This window comes from Arvicanthis niloticus, chromosome 8 (assembly GCF_011762505.2).
Source record: "Arvicanthis niloticus isolate mArvNil1 chromosome 8, mArvNil1.pat.X, whole genome shotgun sequence".
In the NCBI taxonomy this organism is placed as follows: domain Eukaryota; kingdom Metazoa; phylum Chordata; class Mammalia; order Rodentia; family Muridae; genus Arvicanthis; species Arvicanthis niloticus.
Genome location: NC_047665.1, coordinates 114,826 through 120,825, shown reverse-complemented (window position 1 = coordinate 120,825; position 6,000 = coordinate 114,826). Strand labels below are relative to the sequence as shown.

The window sequence follows — 6,000 nt, the reverse complement described above, 5'->3', positions numbered from 1 at the left end:
TGTTTGGAGAAATCAGAGGCCAGACACAAGACTGTGAAAAAGAAACCACTGAAAATGAGTCTATGACTAATAAGATTGTTAAACTGTTGCTTTGTGGAATGAAAACTAAAGTTGCTAACAGGATAGAAAACATCTGCATCCTGGGAATCCAGGAAGGGGTAAAAAGCCCCAACCACGTGGAGAGGTTAAATAGCTCTGAATGAAATCATCAGAGAGATGATTCAGAAAACAGCTCACAAAAGAAATCACAGATGGACCAGATGCCCTGGTTATATTGACCTAATTTCTGAATATAAGAAATAAGAAATCAGTTTCCAAAAAACCCACTATAGATGTCTCATCTAACAATGCAAGTCAAAATACTAGACCTGATTTTTATAAAGCTAGTGTGTAGAAGTCAAAGATACTAACTTCTAAACTGACTCATAGTACATTTAATTTTGGTGCTATGTCTAATAATGACCCAGAGAATGGAAGATCTGGAAAAGTAGAAGAAAAGCATTGGAAGACAAATTCTAGGAACAGGTTTGACTGTAAACTTACTAAAAGACAATCTAGTGGTGTTATGTATAGCAAATATTTTTACAAGCTCCAAATGAGTCAAAGATCTTAAGATATAAAAACCAATGTCATGGGCTGGAGAGATGGCTCAGTGGTTAAGAGCACTCACTGTTCTTCTAGAGGCCCTGAGTTCAATTTGCCAGCAACCACATGGTGGCTCACAACTATCTGTAATGAAATGCCCTCTTCTGTTGTGTCTGAAGATAGCTACAGTGTACTCAAATACATACAATAAATACATGAATGTCATAAAGATAAAACAAGAATAGAGAGAGTATCAAGGTATTATAACCAGTTTTTTTTCCCCACTTAAATCGGAAACACCTTTATTGACAGTTTAGGACAGTTAAAACACATGCAAAGACAAAGAGACCACAGCAGTGTAAAACTGCAGCACATGAGTTAATATTCTTCACCCTCATTGTCTCCTTCAGCACTGTCTGCCCCAACCTCCTCATAATCCTTCTCCAGGGCAGCCATGTCCTCACGGGCCTCAGAGAACTCCCTCTCCTCCATGCCCTCACCCACATACCAGTGCACAAAGGCACGCTTGGCATACATCAGATCAAACTTGTGATCTAGGTGGGCCCAGGCCTCAGCAATGGCTGTGGTATTGCTCAGCATGCACACAGCTCTCTGGACCTTGGCCAGGTCACCACCAGGTACCACAGTGGGAGGCTGGTAATTAATGCCAACCTTGAAGCCAGTGGGACGCCAATCCACAAACTGGATGGTACACTTGTTCTTGATGGTGGCAATGGCAGCATTGACATCTTTGGGAACCACAGCAGGCAGCAAGCCATGTATTTACCATGGCGAGGGTCACATTTCACCATCTGGTTGGCTGGCTCAAAGCAGGTATTGGTGATCTCTGCTACCGTAAGTTGCTCGTGTATAACCAGTTTTTCTAAGGAGAGGAAAATCACATTTTGTCAGTTTTCAATAGCAAGTGGAACTTACACATTTCCTCTAATATTTGGCTTCTGGTGCACCACTCAACAGAAACGAAGAAGATATGAATTATAAAAGGCTGTTAAATATTATAAAAATCCAGTGGCTAAAAAGATGCAGGTAATTAAGTAAACAAAAAAAATATTCTGCTGCAAAACCACGTATGGCCAGACAATGATGGAAAGCAGGACAAAAGACTAGTTCCCTGCTACTTTCAAAAAACAAGTGCCTACTAAGGTCAAAATCTAGATGCAGACTGTTCAAACAAGCAGCTGACTTAGAATGTACCCACAAGACTGAGCAACAAAGGAACTGAGACACTACCAAACATGCACATCTCTTTTTTTCTCATCTTGACAGATATTAACTAAGTCTTTGCTTAGTGTTCAACAAGACACAAGTACTGTATACTTCCTTCAGCTACACATTTCTTGCTTTCTAGAACTTAAATTTTTATCTTTTTAATAAGACAATGTAGAAAATACGGAAAGAGCCACCTCGTACAAAGGTGTGTTTAAGAAACTAACCATAAACAATGAAACAAAGACTCAACAAGTTCAGGAAGTAACCCACCATCTACTAACACAAATCACTAAATCTCAAAATTTTCTGAAGACATTTAACAGCTAATAAAAGCCTTAGAAATCTTGAAAAACTGATACACATATAAAATATAAATATGTGTCTACAATTACCCTTCCCAAGGCATACTGTGTAAGCAGATGATTGCAACCAAGAAAGACTAATTCCAGAACAGAAATCCAGATGAGCAGACTCTGTTCTGCCTCATCAGGGTCTTTTCTAAAACAATCGCATTGTTTTATATCTGACATATTAGGGAACAGAAGTAACTAGGTTAAAACCAAAGTCTAGATCCTTTCTACTGTACTATATGTCTTTCTTCTGGTTAATCTTTTTCTAAAATAACGTTTTGTTTTTTTTTAAAATATCTGTGGTTTTACAATTTATTCCACAAGGAAACCAATGAGAAAAACTTGCCAATTTCTTTGGAATTGTGTTGCAGGGTAGCAAAAACACATGAAGATATTATGATTGTAAAGAGACTAGTTTTCCAAGATATCTATAAAAACATTTGTTCTAAGAAACAAGTTCACTCAAATGAGGCATTTTATAATCCTGGCATTTAGATTCTGGTTCCAATAGAGGTTGCGTCCTTCCTTGAATCACAGTTTCTCTACTTTGTTGCCTTCCCTTGAAAGTACTATTCTCCTGGTACCATCTCCCAAAGGCTGGGATTAGGCACCACTGTGTCTACCTTTAAATTCTTAAAAATACTGAAGAACACAAATTTCAGTGTGTTCACTGTGACATAAGTCAAATGGCTAATAACTCATCTAGTTAATATGAAAAACATCACATCATGCTTTCATTCCCAGTCTAAATTTATACAAAGTAGACTGAGTTCCAGGAAAGTGCCATCATCCAATTCCAGAAAACATCACTATACACTGGTCATCTGCTCAGACTTCGATTTTGTTTTGATTCAAGTTGTCACTTGTAGAAGTCTGGACCTAGTTCTTCCTCCCAGCCACATGCTCCCAGAAATAAGACTCAGACTCACAATATATTTACAAATACCTTCACCATATAGCTAGGCTCTTCTCTGACTAGGCCAAAATGTATTATAACCCACCTACTGAAATCTACATTCTGCCACATGGCTGGTTACCTGGACTCATGTACCATGTGTCTGCCTCATCACATTTTCCAGGGCAAATCTCTCACACCTGGCTCTATCCCAGAATTCTTTCTGCCTCTTGGATGTCCCACCTTCTATTCCACCCTTTTCTAAATGCCATAGTTTTTTCTTTAATTGAAAGGTGATGCATCCATAAAATATACAAGATATTTTCTCTACAGTCACTAGCATCCTTAAAATTTTCAACTTGTAAGTGCTAATTATTCTAACTCTACTTTTACTCCTAAAGCACCAACACCACCAGCAACATCCAGAGGCATCCCTAGGTGTACTATGGCTTTAAAATACTCATGTGTGTTGGGAGCCGACTTTAGTAGAAAGTGGCTAGATCAACTTTGCAGCCATCTGGAACCATATACCCTGACGAAAGATTTGGTTTTCAATAGCCTACAACAGCTGAAGCACACTCTGATATCCCACATATTTTGTGTTGCTGTTTACTGCCCCCAGCTGCAAGGTGCACGTGGTGGCCATGCCTGCAAGGCATGCAGTTCACGTGCTGTCCACGTGCTATCTACGCCATACATGCTTATAAGGCGCATGTGCTATCCAAGACTGCAAGGCATTGCGGTGCACGTGCTGTCCACGCTATAGACGCCTGTAAGGATTACGTCATATCAACACCTGAAAGGCACGTGGCAAAAGCGTATAAATACCTCAGAATTCCCTTCAATAAACGAGACTTGATCAGACTTTCTGTCTTGTCTCCATTCTTTGAGTCTCTTCCCCTTTATCCTCTCTCTTTCTCTCTAGACCCTGACCCTCGGACCAGAGCAGCAGCTTGGGCCAAGACACAGTGGCCGCCAAGCGTGGAGTGGAGCAGGCCGAAACATTTTGGCCCACAAAGCCGGGCAGTACAGGCCAGGACAGTTTGGTGTCCAACGTCAGGCTCCAGTAAGCGAGACACATGTGCACCTGTTTTTCGTTTCAGGATTTTATTCTGGTAATACTGCCACTCCAACTGGGTGTTAGCACTAGGATGAAAAGGTGTCCTTCCAATGCCACAGTTTTTCCTGTGAGAAAAAATTTAAATTGTTTCTCTGAGTACAAAAGGATGTTAAGAACATGTAATGGAAATTTTTTCATGGGATTTTAATTATATAACATTTGTTCTTTAATCACTTAGGCATTAAATCTTAAATAAGCTAATATACTCATCACCATATAACATCACCTAACTTTTTTTAAAGACAGGGTCTTTTGGAATTCTCTATGTAGACCAAGTTGGCCAGGAACTCACAGAGATTTACCTGCTAGAATTAAAAGCATGCTGCCACCAAGCATGGCTCCTGTAACGTTTCTGATAAACGGACTCAATCTAAAAGCAGCAGAGTCAGTTTTCCATGATTTTTGATTTCTTACAGTGAAAAACAGGCCACTCAGATTCCAGGTGCAGATTGTAGAAGTAGACAATGGAAAAAAAAAAAACCTATAAACTGACTTTTATAATTCTGGTATAAATATGTTTGCTCTCCATATTTTTTTTAATTTTATAGCAATAGAAATAAATTGGAGATTCATGCATAGCAATGAAAATCTGATTTTTTTTTTTTTTTTTGGATTTTCAAGACAGGGTTTCTCTGTATAGCCCTGGCTGTCCTGGAACTCACTCTGTAGACCAGGCTGGTCTCGAACTCAGAAATCCACCTGCCTCTGCCTCCCAAGTGCTGGGATTATAGGCATGCGCCAGCACTGCCCGGCGAATGTAAGTTGTGGTTGAGAAATTTACTCTTCTCCCCCCCCTCCCCCCCATGAGATTCGGGCAGAGTCACACGAGGAACATGGGATTCGAACCAGGAGAGCAAGCGCACGGATCGCCCTCTGGCGGCCGGCGCCAAAGCCGTGCGCCACTGCTCATTTGCTCTGATTGATTTTTTTTTTTTTTTTTTTTTTTTTTTTTTTAACATATAACCAAATGTGAATTTCAGATCCCCAGATTTTGCTTTGGCTAAGAACATTACTTTAATGTATCATTTCCTTTTAATGTATTAATTTAGAAGACAACTATAATATTGTACAATTAATTTGCAAGTGAAGCAGCACAGGCTTAGAGGGCAGAAGACTTAGAACAAAGAAATACATAACATGCAAAGCTTTCCTGCCTCTCCACATAAACTAGATAAAAGAACAATATACTAGAAGGTAAGTTGTCCCTAGGCTAAAATCAATTCTTTCAAATTCAAAAAAAAAAAATCCCTTTCAAAGCTAAGTCACAACTACCTAGGATAAAAATAAAGCCTTGTTGGGAATCTAGATTTTTCTAGGATTTTCACATAAGAGAAAAACTGACTTTAAAAAGAAAATGCTAATGTAGCTATCTTGTCAAGAAAGAACTAAAGAAAAAACCCTAAGTAAATGCTTCTAATACACATAAACCTGAAATTTCATTAAAAAAAAACAAAAACAAAAACAAACAAACAAAAAAAACCAGACTGCCCAGATGACTCAACTCAATGACACAAAATTATCACAACCCAATATGTTAGTATGTTTACCTGCATTAAGGGAGGAGAGTTATTTGAACAGGAGAAGAACAGAAAGTCTGAAGACACAGGATACCAGAAATTTCCTCTTAACAAACAATAAAAAGATATGAAAAATATCCAGAAGCCTTCATCTGTGAGATAACAGAGTCCTCAATTTAAGATACTCTTCTCTGTATATTTCAACTTACACCAAGCAGTAGTTTTCTAATTTTCCTACACCTGTGATAATGGAGTCCAGTCAATTTGAACAAAGAAATAAATTTGACTGAGGAAAATCAAAAT

At 38.8% G+C, this 6,000-nt stretch overlaps 1 pseudogene; it reads right to left on the bottom strand.

Moving 5' to 3' along the window:
• Positions 1-963: 963 nt before the first annotated feature.
• The window catches only part of LOC117713731 (tubulin alpha-1C chain pseudogene), a 52,634-nt pseudogene continuing 47,597 nt past the window's right edge, over positions 964-6,000 (bottom strand).